A 16,642-nucleotide genomic window follows, 5' to 3' on the forward strand; every position below is an offset into this window, starting at 1 on the left:
ACGTAATGTGCAATGTGCGCGTCACTTCATTTCTAATTATTCCCAGTTGGAGTATTATACCAGGCACGCCGCTAGGCAAACCTTGCCATGATTTGTTAAAGTGCCCATCTCTTTCCTCCAAGTCCGCCCAAAGGCCGACAGAAACGGTAGCCAGATGTCTCGTACGTATAACCCGCGAGCATGGCCAGCCGCTGCCTGGCATAACACGACCTTCAAACGTCGGCTGACGAAGTTGCTAACCCACTACAAAAATCATAGCGGAAAAGGCGTGCTGGATAGCCGCCGACTAATGGCCGTGCAGAGCGGGACGTTGAGTGTGGCGCACACCATCCGGATCACGGAGGCCTCATTCGAGGAAAGGCGAGGGAAAACGAAGCATTAGCAGCGCCGGCGAGCAAGTAAGAAGCCTATGAAATACACTACTTTATTTCGAACCGCTGTTCCCATTTCTCGCATGGTTTGAGGCGAACACTCAAGCCAATTATATATTCGTGGTTCGAGCTCAATATGTTAGTCTAAATTAAATTATTGTGAAGAACAAACTTTGGTGATGTTTCGCCACAAAACTAAAAATTTGTGTAGTCAGTATATATATATATAATTTTGCCAAAACAACGAAAAGTTCTGCAATGCCCCTAATTAGCAATAATGAGCAATTACACATAGCACTCTACGGGGGCCGTCACGCTTCAAGGACCAATCCGTATTAAGAGTGTTGGCGGGAAAAGCCTTTTTCGAGCAAGAAGAAAGAAGAAGAAGGAAAACTCGAAGGCAACGTAGCGGAAAAAGAGTAATTGACTGCCACATAAACTGTGTTAGGCGAAACATTCTCCTTATCTAACGCCTTGTTTCCTTGTATTTACTGTATCATGCTATACTCTAGACTCGGTCTGCGAACTTTGAGATCTATTGCTGTTCCCGTCTTCAGAAGAAAGTGAATTACGCTAGCTCCACCATTTCGTGATCAACTGAGCGCCTGGAGTGGATAGCTTGAGATGGTGGCTCTCTTACCTTCCTCTGTTCCTTTTCATGCAACTTATGCAAGAACAGATGAACAACGAAAAAGCTCTATCGTTTTTCATGCAGCCTCTGCTACAAAAGAGATCAGTCATATAACCCCTTGTGCGCTTACCGTGAAGTTGCTTGGCGGAAAATTATTACTACAGACTTGCCTGGAAAAAAAATTACTCATCTGTCGTGATCAAGGCAAGATGAAAGAATGCGGAAATGACGCAATAGCAGATTTAGAGTTATTACAAAGTCCTCGTATATGTGCAGAAGAAGAATTAGGCGTGGTCCAGAATTGCCACATTTTCCTGTTTAAGAAAAATTGCAAAAATGCAGGAATATGGTCACGTGGTGAGTGAGTGAGTGAGTGAGTGAGTGAGTGAGTGAGTGAGTGAGTGAGTGAGTGAGTGAGTGAGTGAGTGAGTGAGTGAGTGAGTGAGTGAGTGAGTGAGTGAGTGAGTGAGTGAGTGAGTGAGTGAGTGAGTGAGTGAGTGAGTGAGTGAGTGAGCGAGCGAGCGAGCGAGTGAGTGAGTGAGTGAGTGAGTGAGTGAGTGAGTGAGTGAGTGAGTGAGTGAGTGAGTGAGTGAGTGAGTGAGTGAGTGAGTGAGTGAGTGAGTGAGTGAGTGAGTGAGTGAGTGAGTGAGTGAGTGAAGAAACTTTATTGCAGATCCGATGAGGACGCGAACTCGTCGCGCACCTGGCTACTCCCACGTCGGGACGGGCAGGTCTAGTCCACCAGCCCGGTCGAGGGCACGCCGGATAGCCAGGATTTGCTTGCCTAGAGCGGGGCTACGCAGAAGCGAGTCCCACTCCTCCTTGATGAACTTGGGGTATGTCGACCCGCACTCCCAGAGTAAGTGCGCTAGAGTGGAAGTCTGCCCGCAGGACGGGCAGGCGTCGTCGCGATACACGTCGGGGTAAGCCTCGTAGAGAACGTACAGACACGGATATGTGCTGGTCTTTAGCAGTCTAAGCGAAACGGCTCGCGCCCTATTCAACTTAGGGTGAGGGGGTGGAAAGGTCTTTCTAGACATGTAGAAGAATTGAATAACCTCGTTGTGAGTAGCGGGACCGTCCCTGTGGCCGTAGAGAAGAGGGGAGTCGGCGCTCCTTACAGAGGAAGCGCGGTCGGTGAGGTCACGCGCAGCCTCGTGAGCAGACTCATTGAGGTTCGGGGGAGCACCCTCGACCGACCCTACGTGAGCGGGAAACCAGTGGATTGAATGATGCGTGAGAGCATATGGACTCGAGCTGCTAAGAAGACGAGCAGCTTGCTTGGCGAGGCAACCCTTTTGAAAAGCCCTAACTGCCATTCTCGAATCGTTATATATCTCAGACCCACAACCGTCAAGCAGGGCGATGGCGATCGTGGCTTGCTCGGCGACTCCGGGGTCTGAAGTGCGAATGGAGGTAGTGGCGGTGAAGTAAGCAGCAAAACTGTGATTGGCAAAACTAGTGCTTTATTGGGGGGAACCTGTGCCCTCAAAGGCAGGTTACACTTAAGGCAAAACGATAGTGGCGAATACAGTCGGCGATTGCGAAAATCCGATCAGCGGGTCAAGCGCGTCAGCTTTTATCCATGAGCCATCGAACATCATCATCATCATCAGCCTGGTTACGCCCACTGCAGGGCAAAGGCCTCTCACATACTTCTCCAACGACCCCGGTCAGTTGCAGCGGTGGCGTAGAGGCAGAACACCCGCCTCGTGTGTAAGAGGTCCGTGGTTCGAATCCCGGTGCTGGCAATATTCCAGCGGATTAAAAAAATCCGCGTGTTGATCAAATTGCACAAACAAGCCTGGAGTGTGGCCTGATCCCGGTGACCAGAACCGGTAACGCACTCCCTCACCAGAGCAGGATTGGCCACCCTGGGGCAGCACTTGGCCACAACCTCCGATATGAACACGACAATCAAAGCCATCGAACATTGCAGAGTAACTGCTGGTGCCCGCGTGTCTTCGAGAAACTTCTGCACCATTCGCGTCGTGCATGCACGAAATCAGATTACAGAAGGTTCGGCGACAACAGACAGCGGATAGAACCATCGATAACATTCAAGAAACTTCTGATACATACATGTGGGTGCGTCCGGCGCTGAGCGATAACGTTTGTTAGACGGTGAAAGGTGCTCACGCGTGAAAGGTAAACGAGTCCACGTGTCAACATGATCCTTAGCTTCAGAGCGCGGCCAGACGGAAGACGAAATATTGGCGCCGTTAGTTGACTTAATCGTAAAACTTTCCCTTTATTTAAAAACACATTGCTAGGTGAGCCGCTTCGCCATGTCTGTTCTGTCATAATTTATATATATTGTTTTCAATAATTCATGTTTTACGCGAGGCTGGCATGGTTATTTTTCTGCGCAAGCTTTTGTTGAAATAAATACCCCTTTGAAACCTTAACCTAGTTCTGCATTATTTCTTGCATGAATATATATATATATATATATATATATATATATATATATATATATATATATATATATATATATATATATATATATATATATATATATATATATATATATATATATATATATATATATATATATATATATATATATATATATATATATATATATATATATAGTTCTCGTCCAGATATCCTTGCGCAACATTCGTCGGGACTGTCAACAGTACAATAATATCAGGGGTGCCTTATACATTGTCGTACAAAGAAAGCCTTTTTCTCGTTTACATTGCATGTTTGTTTGCAAAAGGTTCCAGGCCGGGCACGCAGTATTACTCTTGGTAGCATTTCAGTAACGTTTCTCTAAGACACATGAAGGGAGGAAAAACTACGAACAGAAAAGTAGACCTACGTTTCAAGAAGCATACTTGCACAATAAAATCAAGGCAGTGGCATGGCAATATTTAAGACAAATCTTAGATTGTCGTGGTCCTTAGAACCTTTTTTGTTTACCCCTTTTGAGTATATGGAGATAGTGGCAAACTTGAGATACCCGATCGACATAGACATTTTAGAGCACAGCTGTTAAGCACCCGTTCCTGCGTTAAGCGTCGGCGTGCCTCGTCGGCGGCGTTATACCTCGTAACCGAACAAACAAGCACAGGCGAGAGATGAAAGCGAACGCGGAGGAAAGAATGAAAAAAGAGCACGCGAGGAGGAAAGCGGAGAAGAAGGCTACAGGGAAGGCATGAGGCGGAAAGTAGAGGAGGAGCGGAAGCGAACAGATCGATTGATTGATTCTTTATTGGTTTATCCCTTATACATGTGAAGGGAAGCGAAGGGAAAAGCCATTCAAGGATGGCTTGAGGAAGTCCTTCAACCCCCACGGTGGAAAAGACAATAGTGGATGCACACACGTCCTGTTCACATGGTCGTACACTTTTACAAAACCATCATATTAAGCACAATATTGCCATAAACCTTGACAAAACCATAAAATTAAACACATTAGTTACTGTCCTACGTAGGGCATCCTGCGTTAACATACTTCACTTCGCCTCAGCATCGAATGACAGCACATCTCATAACAACGTACGCTTAGTAATAGTTACATTGAAACAATATAATTAAATACCAATCGTAAACAGCTCTAGAGGTCAATGTTAGGCAAAAGGCCTGCGCATGCGCTCATTTGCCGGTGGCCATGGCGTGCGCCTCCAGTGGGCGATCTCATATGCGCTTCCGAGGGGGGACCAGGGTGGCTACGCTCGTCCGCGACGTCAGCTGCTGAGGTCAGTCCGTGGTATCAGCGTGTGTGACGTGTACAACTACTCCTGCAATGGGGCGATGGCGAGCGGCTACGAGTAAGGCTCGATGTGGCGCTCCCTTGGGTATTGTCGACGTAGACGCTGGTGGCACGATTTCACCGCGATGAAGGGCCGCTCTCGTCGTTGGTGGAAGGAAACCGTGAGAAGAAAAGCATAGTGACGCGCAAGACGGGCTGAGGGACGACGTTGGCTACGATATTGCGTCAAGGAAGTGCGCGTTGTCTGTATGAAAACAAAGCGCACTACTCACAAGCATAATAGGAAATATTGGCATGCGAAATGAAAACACGTATAAAGCTGCATTCAAATTTCGCAATTGCGAGTATCGTAATCGTCGGTGAATTTTTTTACGTCATGGTGGACTTCCCTCCCTTTACTATCCTGGCTTTATCTCTCTCTTACTGCCTCTAAAGGGACACTAAAGGCAAATACTAAGCCAAGTTAAAGTGATATATTAGTGCTCGAGAGACTCTAAGGCGTCAATATTATCGCGAACAGAGCCTGACTAATCGAGAAATTGAGGTGAATAAAGGGCATGATTAGAGACCCCCCCCCCCCCCCCGGACATTCAAGCCCTTGCTCGATGGCGAAAGCACTCCTCAGTTAAATAATGTCACCAGCACTCAACTACTCGTTGCACAAAATATTCTTGCATTGTATTATAAGATTAAATAAAATGCTACTTCTCCAGTTCTATTTCATTTTTAGAAAAAAGAACTAATTGAAATTACCCTTGACAACGACGCGGGCGGTCGAAAGGTTTCGTTTTCGCTCGACCCTGCACCACCCACGCTTTCGCGTTTCGCTATTTTTCTCATCGCGTAGTCCTGCGCTGGTTTTGCTGGCTCGCGAAACTCGCACAAACGGCATGTAGCAGAGAATTCAGCTTCCATTTGATATGGCGGAATGCGCGAACGGTCCGCGCGACTTGAACCAAAAGCACCTGCAGCGGCAAATCCACAGTCCCTTTTTGGCGCGGTACCGCCGTCTGTCGGGCGCTGTTTTACTCACCGACGGCAACAAAAGGTGGTGATGGCGTACGCAACGTCAGCACTCCCCCGGTTAGGGGGCGGGAGATTCTAATTTTGAAAAGCGTATTCGGACCCTTCAGATGCAATTTTCGCGTAAACTAAGTCTTTTCTTGGCACGAAACAAACATTGCGATGCTTCTGGAACGGTATGTAAACAGTCCACGCCGACATAGTATTTGGCTTTAGTGTCCCTTTCAGGCATTGAGTGCTGAATGGTGTCTTTGAATTGCGTCAGTGTGTGAATTTTTCTAAATTTTTTCTTCTTTCTCCTTTTTCTCACTTTATCCCTTTCCCCAGCCAAGGCTAGCCAGCCGGTACTTGCACTGGCCAACCTCCCTATCTTTCTTTCCCTTTTCTCTCTTACTGCCACTGGCTATGCATTCCGCGCATAGCATCACAAATAAGCATATTGTGGCAAACAAAAAGCAAACATTGTCAAAATGTGACATAAAATATAACTTTTATAGGGCGCCCGTTGTTTCACTAACGTTATCTCGTTACTGTATATTACAGAGAGATCACTGGTGCTCGTGTACGTTCGAGAATGTACGCAAACATTCGCCCTCAGTCTGATTAGACAAGGCTCTTCACTGTAGAATTCATGACATTCAAGAACTTTCGGATAAAGTACAAGGTCGATTCAAATAGGTCGCGAAGCTTTGGGCGAAAAGCGGTTCAGTACAGATTGTCACCGACATCAGCATGGGGGGTTATGGGAGCAGCGATTGAAGCGCGACTAGGTTTGGAGGGAACCAACATTGGGAAAGAAAAACGCGTTTTTTAATTCAATCGAGACACAGATTGATTCATTCAACGAAAATAAAATTCCTAGTAAATTTTATATATTCGTGATGAGTTAAGAAAATACAAGTTTAATTTTATTATTATTAATAAATGCATTTCTTTTCAGCGCCCATCGCTAGAGGGGCGTTGACGCCACTATCACTCGCAATGCAATGCACGTCTTGAAATGGGCAGAAAGGCGCACTCGTATCACCTGTTGAAATACGCCCACCTCACAGTTTGTGCTTTCTTGCTTGTCGAAGTTTGTCTGAATTTGGTGACGCGGGTAGCTTCATTGCTTCTTGATCTGTTCATTCAAAAGTAGTGAGTTACGACCGCCAGATAATTGTGTAGCTGTTTTCGTGCGACTGCGCTGGCCGACGGGCTTGGCACCCAACAATAGGATCAGCACTCTACACCTAAAGCTTTCGTCGGCCTCCAAAGAAAGTATGTTCTTTGCCGGGATGCGATTTTGACAACCGCACGGCTGGCCTTTTCCTGGATCGCTTTCCACGCTGAAAGCTCGAAACGCCCATCAAGTCGAGTGGCGGGGCATTTGAATATATAGCTCCAAAGGAAGAACAACAAAACAAATTTCGCGCCTTCGAAAACAAAATGACGTCACTTCTGCTTTTAACGGACATGGCGTCACATTATTTTTTTTCCGCCGGAAGTGTTCCCACCACATACAGATGGCGCTAAGCCCCATGGACCGCCGATGGACCGCCATGTTTTGAATGTATGGGCTCCTATGGAAGCTTCGCTACCAGATATATTTACCTTGTATAGTATACACCTCTTGCGCCGGGCGATAACTTGACAACAGTGATAATCCAGTAAAAACTGTCAGCAGCAAAAACCTGCAAAATGTAGGCACGACAGTATTACGAGGGTGAATCAGGAAGTACTTGCTCCTATCTTTTATTACCCAAAATAAGGTACATACAGGTAATTTCAAATATATGCGCTATTCTGCATACTTTAAACTATTTTTCCACGTAGTCTTCACACCTGTTTAGACATTTGTCCCATCGCAGCATTCAATTTGAGATGCCCCTGTGGTCAGTAAGCGGCGCACGTGGCCTCCTCGGAGGTTCATTGTCATGCAAGTCTTCATGGCCTTTTGAGAACTTACAACACCACCAGCTCACACTTTTCAAAGCGAGACACTTTTCCCAACAAGTGTGGGCTGCATTTTCCTGTGGATTTCAATGGGCGTTCGTCCCTTGCACCACAGAAGACGAATCACACTTCGTTGCTCATACGCCGTGAACGCGTAAAGCACAACCGTCATCTTCAACAACTGACAGCAGTGCCGTGCCGGGAAGCTACCGGCAGGTAAAGCCCGCCCGGTTTAAGAAAGGTCCACCGCTGGAAATGGATATTTTGGCTTTGCATTTACAGCCGCAATTTGGCTAAAAATAGGGGCAAAGACTTTCTGGTTCGTCCTCGTAGAGTTGAGAATGCTTTTGCTCACGATGAATGCGTCACTCTTGCTCATGAAAAATACAATGTGTCTCCGAAGAAATAACCTTGGCGCTGTGCCAAACCATTCTTTTTTTATTATACTATTCACAGTGCTTTCACTGGAAGACACAATGATGGCCGGGGCTCTCTACACATTTTATTTCTATTTTAATTTTTTGTTTGTGAAATTAGTGCGTTCCTTTCACACAGCGCCGTGTCCATATAATTTCTGTGCCAGCCAAGAGGTTCCCGGTTAAGATGTACTGAACTCGTGGGGGGAAACTAACGTCTGCATCATGTGATATAATTTCAAATATGACAGCTCACTTGTTGCTAATGGGTACCACACCGTTACCGCTGTTTAGTCGTACCACTGGCAACCATCCTTGCAACAGGCAAACAGGATGACAGAGGGCGGCATTGAACCAGCGAGCTTGAGCTAGCCAAGCAGCGGCGAAGGGCCAAGGCAGAGAGGAGGTAATGTAACGAATGTCAAAACGTTTGATTACATGGCCATATAAGCAGCAGTCCGCTCGACAAGCTGTTTGGCGATGAACGATAGCGAACACTCGGAGCTCAGTGCTGAAAGCTGAAGCGCTGAATACTGTCGTCAAAGGACGCTTTCTATAGCTTCCCAGGAACGCTCTCACCCAGGAGAGGGAGGGAATCGACTCCTGCCTCGTTTGCCGCCGGCACTCGGTATATCACGCTACGCCCGCACCTACAACGGGAACAAGACACACGCAAGCACAGTCGCTAAGGCGCGGATATAGTCCAGCATTTCCAGCGTGCCAGGCAGGGGCCGGTGAGGTTGAATACCTCATGCCGGCGACTCTACCATCGCCAACGTTACCGCCTGTATATATAGCTGAGCCCGTTAAACGGGGCCCGCAGCAGCACGGCGGTCATACGTTGCCGCAGCGCAATCTCACAAGTGCGTGGCGGCGAGCGAGCGCTGCGTTATTTGACGAAGATGCAATTAAACTCAACGCTCTCATTTCAGTCAACCCGAACTTTATGCCAGCATGCTGCTGGTCAGACAAGCTGGTGAGCAATGCACTCTGCTCCGGCGGCTCGGGCGTGAGATAGAGCATGTCCTATTCCCTCCCCCCCCCTCCCCCCGCCAACCATCAGCCACGCCAAACTGCAGAGGGCCCAATTCTTCGCCGACTGAGCGTAAGTGCGCCACGCGTGGATCGCATCCACGTCATCCAGGACTGTATTCGCGCTTCAGTAGTGGGCGCGCTCGTCGAAATGTGTGCGGTCGTTGCGCTTATCGATATCTTTAACGTCCGGGCTGTCGTTTCTGTCACGTGATACGCATTGTTTGTCACAGAGGCCAGTCGTGACACACTGGAGAAGGCTTCATATGGTGCTTCAATTTGTCAGTGGGCAGTGAAGGTGACAAATCCTAAAGCTATCGACTGATAATACCACCCCAACGTTTGAGATTACGTAAGACAAGAGGCGCCTCGGAAAATTCTACCCGCTATGCGCAATCTGTAGCACATCTCCGACAAGTGTAAATCTAATGACCCAGCCCTATGCGCGGCAGTCTGTTATTCGCTTTTCCTCGTTCCTCTTCAGCAGCTTAGTCACAAGCACGGAGCAGCAGAAATTTTTAAGATCCACCACACTTATAAGTGAAGGAGTACTATATTGTGCGCGTGTTATTAAAATTTGAGTACTCGAAATACTAGATTATTTTGAGCCGTGAGATCACCCCAGTTAAAAATTGATGTAATCGCTAAACTTATACAACTCATACGCCTTTTATAACCGTACTGTTTAGCACTTTCTTTACTGAAATCACGAAACCTTAAAGAACACTTCATGGATGTATGACGCAAAATACAGTACACGAACGCAATATTACAATTGATGCTTGAGAAATCTTGACAAAGTCGTTTCTGCTCTCACGTCTGCACACCAAACATTTATCTCGAAAGGCATCTGAATGAGGCTACACTTCAAAGTTTTTTGTCACGTCAGACGGGACATCACTGTGGTTGTGTCCGTTAGCGCAATAAAAATTGCGATACAAAACTAGCTCATCAGTGCGCATTGTTAAAATGTTGATAGAGTTGTTTCATATTGCTGCTATCGCTGTGTACCTTTTCTTCGCTGCACAACGCGCAAAAAGATCTATCGTGCGAAGGGCTGCGTTTAGAGATCAAAATTCAGCACTATAAATCTTCGCCCCGTAGGTGTGTTGGAAGGAAGCAGTCGAGACTGTTTAAACATAGCTGTCTGCTTTCATACCACAAGATTTTCTAGCCCGGACGCAGGTCCACCAAAATCAACTTGACTGCTCTACAGGGTGTCCCAGCTAACTTTAACCAGAGTTTAAAAATAAACAAATGCCACGTAGCTGGACAGAACGAAGATAATGTTTGCCGTCACTTGAAGATACTCAAACTATTTTTTCATTGCGCTGAATTATATAATTAGTCTTAATTATTCAACCTCTGAAGTATTATAATTAAATGAAAAGGGTCAATGAGAAAATTGTAGAGCAACATAAAAAGCTCCCGACACAGCTTTCTGTTGCTGAATGCGTGCTACACAAAAGTATTTTTCCGAGCGTGAAAGAAGCGCGCAAATACACGCAAACCGCATCGAGCAGCCAGTCGCGCGACAATTTTGCGTTCAAAAATAATCCGAGTTTCTCCAAGCGATGGCAAAGGACGTTACCTTGGTTCTGTTCAGCTACGTTGTATTTGCATATCCTTTAAATTTTGGTGCATGACAGTTGGGAAAACCTGTATATGTAAACAGTTGCCTTTTTTTATCCTGTCTAGGATCTTCTTTCCCTGTATTTTATGGTTTCCCTACTCTCTTCCCCATATCTAACTGCAGTTTAGATGTCAGCAACCACAAATACGCATTGATTGTGTATTCAGCAGTAATTTCTGTTAAGTTAGATAGTTAAATGTGGTTTAGTGGTGCAAACGCGGCTAAGGCTATGCTGCGCCAAACATGAGGTGTTTCTTATATCCAATTTAAGAAGGAAAAGGCTGTATTTCTCTAGATTTTGTCCAATTATCGCCTCTTTCTAAAAAACTCAATCACTAAAAAAGTTTATACTTTGAAGAAATATGAAAAATGCAGAGAATGCGGGGATCGATATGCACGTATATGCTTAAGTGAGTGTGTCAACAAGGGCTTAAATAAAAACTGCTAAAACCTTTATTTAGGCCCTCAGAGGCAGTGTAGAAATGCTCACAAAGTTTCTCAAGAGTGATGGACTCTAACTGACGGTGTGTTTGCTTTGCTATGCGCTCTCTGTCTCTCTCTCCCTTCTCTATCTTTCATCCGCCCATCCCGCTCCCTTGTGTAGGGTAGCGAACCGGTTAAGCTAAACTGGTTAACCTCCCTGCCTTTCCTTCTCCAATTTTTCCTTCCTTCCTTCCTTCTTCACAAAGTTCCCACGCTTCCCTTCCACGAAAAAAAAAACAGCACACATTTTGTATTAACCCCAGGTTAAGAGGAAGCGGTGGCCATTCTGTGCGACAGTTTGAAGTGTGAAAGTTAAGTATGTGCTTTGAAAATAATTACTTAACACTCGTTTTGCCCCAACTTTTACGCGTTATACGAGGTTGGATGGATGGATGGATGCGAAACTTTAATCAAGGTCCTGAGGTACGCGACTCAGCGCGCTGCGGGCCGCTCCCACGTTGGGACAGCCAGGCCTTGCCCGACCGCCGCATCGTGGGCCCTCTGGACAGCCCATAGTTGCACCCCGGCATCAGGGCTCTTGATAGCGGAGAGCCACTTGTCTTCATTGATTTCTTCTGTGCCTCGTAACGAGGGGCAACGCCAGAGCATATGATCTAGGCTAGCGATGTCATTGCAATGCCTGCAAGAACTAGTGGCATAGGTGTGTGCAGTTTGTTTTTCCCTGTCTCCCGGGTGCAATATGTAAGGCACGCTCATTATATTTCCTGGAATTAAGGAGCATGTTGAGATTTACGAACGATATATATTTAACTTGTGTAGGTTACTCAGGGTCTGTGTGGGAAGTTACTTATTCAAGCGTTCTAGAGTGTCATACTGCCGGTAACTGCCGCTTCCGAGAATCCTAGGAGAATTGTGGTAGACAGCAACTTCCAATTCGGAGAAAATAAGGAGAACGTCAAGTGGAATGCGTGATAACACTTTCACGTTCATTTCAATCGGAACCTTGCGAACATTTACTGAACCCTCGTTTGTTTTTTCCATATTTTCATGCGATATACGATGTTTATAGTTGGTTTCTCCGCTGTCCTTGGTGAACCAAACAAGTTACCCTGTTCATATTTCACGGAAATAAGGGCAGCGTTATGAGTAATGTACAGGCAAATTTGAAAATTTGTGTGTTCATTGCGGCCTTCGCAATAATTTACGCGTGCAAATTCTCCAGACCGTTATGAGTTAGTTTTACAAGTGGCACAAAATTCTGCCCACTGTCCCAGCATAACTACAAATGCCACCTTTCCAAAATCTTGCGAACGTGGGGGAACGCTGTTTCAACAACTTTTTGCGCAGTTATATGCTTGTGAATTTCATTCAGCTTTGGTAAAAAAAGTTTCTTACGTGCTCGAAAGCGTTATATGACAGTTTCACACTATGTTTCCCAGTCTCCCTATGGAACTCTACATAACGCGATGTTTAATTTTGGCGAAAACAAGGCGTCAGTTAGCGGTTATGCGTGAACGAAACCCAAGAGAAAGAGAGAGAGAGAATGAAGAGGAAAGGGACGGAGGTTAACCAGATATGAGTCTCCGGTTTGCTACCCTACACTGGGGATGGGGGATAGGGCTTAGAAATATGACAGTCCATAGTGTTTCTCTTAATTACGGCCTGTGCAACAAAGCCTGCATGGTGATGCTGCGGGGCGTATATGATTGAGTTTTACGAGCTTGCGCAATATTTCGCACGCAACCATGGCATAACTACAAATGCCGCAAAACGGCAAACCTAGCGAGAATTTACGGACCACTATCGCAAACATGTGCGCGAAGTTTAAGATACGTGTGGAATAAGTGCACTTACTGTCAAAAGAAAAAAAAGTTGGCAAGGTCCCTTAAAGCGTCACGTGGCCTTTGTCAGCTACGTTTCCCAATGGCCCAAAGAGACCCGCCGTGGTTGCTCAGTGGCTATGGTGTTAGGCTGCTGAGCACGAGGTCGCGGGATCGAATCCCGGCCTCGGCGGCCGCATTTCGATGGGGGCGAAATGCGAAAACACCCGTGTGCTTAGATTTAGGTGCACGTTAAAGAACCCCAGGTGGTCAAAATTTCCGGAGTCCTCCACTACGGCGTGCCTCATAATCAGAAAGTGGTTTTGGCACGTAAAACCCCAAATATTATTATTAATGGCCCAAAGACACCTCTGTGTTACAAAAAGTATATGTTTAGTAGAAATGGCAGGCGTCTGTAGTGCAACGTCTCGCGACATGTTAAAATGTGTGGCCTAATTGAGAGCATTCCAAGTAATTATAAAAACTCTTGTCGTATATATTTTTTTTTATTTCATGCGTTCTACAAGGTTCACCGATGCCCTCGGTGAACTAAATAAGGCACCTTCTTTATGCCTGATGAATGTGATAACCTTTGCTCTCACTAATAAAATCTGTATGGTTGACTTACTGCGTTTGCAAACAACTCCTTAATAATTGTTCAAAAGCGTCTTGTAGGGGGGAAGGTTTCAAACGGTGTAGTGAGGTATACTGGCAACGGTTTAAATATGTGGCTTAATTAAAGACAACCGAATTTCTTATTGATACTGTTGAAAAGAAGCAGCCTCGTTGCAGATTGGTTTCTGTTTCTGCAAGGTCACACCCATCTGCTATCCTTTTTATGATACACAGTCAATAATACGCTTCCATTAAACAAGAGCGGAAGTGCTTAGACGTTTTTTTTTTTTTTTTGCATGTGATCTCGGCGTTATTCTGCACAGAAACTGCTTTTTCAGAGCAGTGTAACCGATCACTTGCAGCGAGTGAACTGAATCAATAACTATCCCAATTCTTCTGTGCACCATAGCAAGGCAGCAAGGAACGAAGAGTGAAGAAAAATAAATCTTACAAGCTCCGTTTATCATTGTCAAATTGCTCTAACTGACGTTATCTCCAGTTTCTCCTTAACATTAACTATACGTCGCTGACATATTTGCTTCGTTGCGGCGGCAACTATGATACGGAAGTCATTACTCAGCCGTTCTCCCTCGTGTGCCACGTCTCCGGAGAAGTAACTGGTACACTTCGCGGTCGCTATGGGAATGTGACGCGCCTTGGATTAGTGCACGGGTCAACAGTTCGTAGTTGAAATTAATAGACGGGCAACACGCTTCCTTCGGAGCTCTATTTCCAAGCTATGTAATTAGCCGTGAAGACACGTGGCAGAGCTTATCCCTTACACGTGGAGCATGGAATGCTCTGAGCCTTTAGCAAGCGCTGGTAGCGTATATTAAATCCAATAGTGGTTTCGAATTTTTTGCGGTACAGAGGTGCACCTGGTCAAAGCAATTATTTTTTTAAACGGTACTCCCTTCATAGTTTTCGTTGCTGCGCTCCCTTTGTTTTAACTTTGAAAGCTTGGAATTGTGTTGGCAATTGCTCGACCATAACTTCAGGCTAGAAGCACGGTTCCATTACCTTCCCGAATGAACTCACGCCCGCTTACCCTCTCTGCCACGTTTTACGTGAAAATTACGTTCCCGCAAGTTTCCTCCTCCTTTCCTCAAGAACTTCCACATATTCGCACGCAGGGCTACTCCAATATCTATTCTCCGCGCCACTCACTTAACAATGCGAACGTCGTGAGGGGTGACCTTAGCAGCTGCCTCCCTCCTTCCTTCTTTTTTTTTTGTTCTTTTTTCGCTGCTGACATTGCCACCAACAATATCCACGTTAATCACTGCCTTGCCATGGAGTGGCAGGACTAGAGCGTACTGCCTTCTTTTCTTCTCATGCTATAGATCACACCGTTTCATAAGTAATGTAATTGCGAACTGTAGTGCCTACAGTTGGTTGGCGATGTTAGGCACGCGGCCAACAACCACATCGCCGAAAGGAGCGCTCGTGGTCCTTCAGAGATTCCTTGAAGGCTATCAGCGTTGTTTCTTGTTATTATCTTATTGGTCATATCGTAGGTTGTCCGTTGAAAGCTGATGTGGTTTCAGGCTGCTGCAATTTCGCGCCTAATAATTCGAAGTTGGTTTATATTCTCGGTTTACACAATGATGTTACTTTCCCTTGTGTTACTTTCGCCTAGAACTCGACAACAGTCGCGACACCATCGGGTATTCACCATTTTCGCTACTCTATATACGTGAACCTTCTCTGGCCCTCGATACATAAAACCATGCCCTGGGTTCCCTCTTGCTGCTACAGTCTCTTTTCCCGGAGTGTCAGACTCTCCGAAAAGCTCTTATCTGGCTACGGTGATCCCTAGAAATTGTTACGCAAAGTCACCAACGTTAATTACGACATCGATCCAGTCATCGATCGCGCGTGGTATACTCGAGTACCCTCCTCGGCTGTCGCACACATCGTGAGACAAGTCATATGTCGTGGCCACCTCTGCCATTAATCATAAACGCTTTTCTAAACACGCGTCCGCTAAAAAGCCTTTTAAGAATGTTTGCATTTTGCTGTAGATGACCTGTTCGCCACGGTCCAAGTAATTTTCGCATTCCAAAGGCATGCGTCTCCAAACGTTCTAGTCCTCTTCGCTAGTATTCTTCTTGATGTAGCGTATTCTTCTTCGGATCTGGGGCTTAATAAGTCATAAGACGTGCAGGCGAACGTGTAAAAAACAAAAACACGCGTTTAATTCGACGTTTCAGCCAGGGACCGGCTTTCATCAAGAGTCAGATTACAAGCACGGAGAGTTCAATTACAATCAAGCACGGTGAGGGAACTGGGACACCATATGTATATATAGTTATGGCTGAGGAAATCACGCTGGCACCGGTAGTAAAATGAAGAAAGAGAGTACGACGTACGTTCAATAAGCACAGCATGTTTTACTGCCGTTTTGGCTGGTGTTTGACAAGGGCTGTTCCACCAGCCGAAACGTCAGTCAAATCTACTGTGCGTATTGAACGTACGTCGTACTCTTTTTCTTCATTATATATATATATATATATATATATATATATATATATATATATATATGCGCGTGTGTGCGTGCTTGTAAGTTTTCTCTTGCTTGAGGATGAGCTTGTTCGCTATTGAGTTTGTTATAACTGCTTTTTTCTGTGAAATAAAAAAAAACACGGATGAATACAATTTAACAACAACATAATATCAATAATTGACATATGTTGCCAGTGTTTGCTTAAGGCCAGCTTCGGTATTTAGTGAAGTGCAATTAACTCACGCTACGCATTCGCTGGATGCTTCCCTAGGCCTTGGCCAGAGATTTAACGGAAAGCAATGGAAGAAACGTAGATTAGTTATGCCTCCAAAAAAGAAATGTTGTGAAATGCAAAACAAAAAGAAACTGTTCATGATGTAGCAGCGAAAAACAAAATCGGAAGCCGCGCGGAAGCTTTTTAAAAAAAAATGATAAATTTAACATATTACAACTTCCATCATAACGATAAAGTCTGATGTACGCGGGTGTTCAAAT

The 16,642-nt window shown here is 45.5% G+C and overlaps 1 protein-coding gene across 3 annotated transcripts in view; it reads right to left on the minus strand.

Moving 5' to 3' along the window:
- LOC135914649 (uncharacterized) overlaps positions 1-16,642 on the minus strand; it is a 461,017-nt gene that overhangs the window by 141,882 nt on the left and 302,493 nt on the right. The window contains exon 6 of one of the 3 annotated variants that reach the window (XR_011514057.1): positions 7,340-7,419. The exons of the other annotated variants lie outside the window; for them this stretch is intronic. The gene's annotated coding sequence lies outside the window, so the exon portion shown is untranslated. The remainder of the gene's footprint in view (positions 1-7,339; positions 7,420-16,642) is intronic. 3 annotated transcript variants of the gene reach the window in all.

The sequence above is a fragment of the Dermacentor albipictus genome, chromosome 4 (assembly GCF_038994185.2).
Source record: "Dermacentor albipictus isolate Rhodes 1998 colony chromosome 4, USDA_Dalb.pri_finalv2, whole genome shotgun sequence".
In the NCBI taxonomy this organism is placed as follows: domain Eukaryota; kingdom Metazoa; phylum Arthropoda; class Arachnida; order Ixodida; family Ixodidae; genus Dermacentor; species Dermacentor albipictus.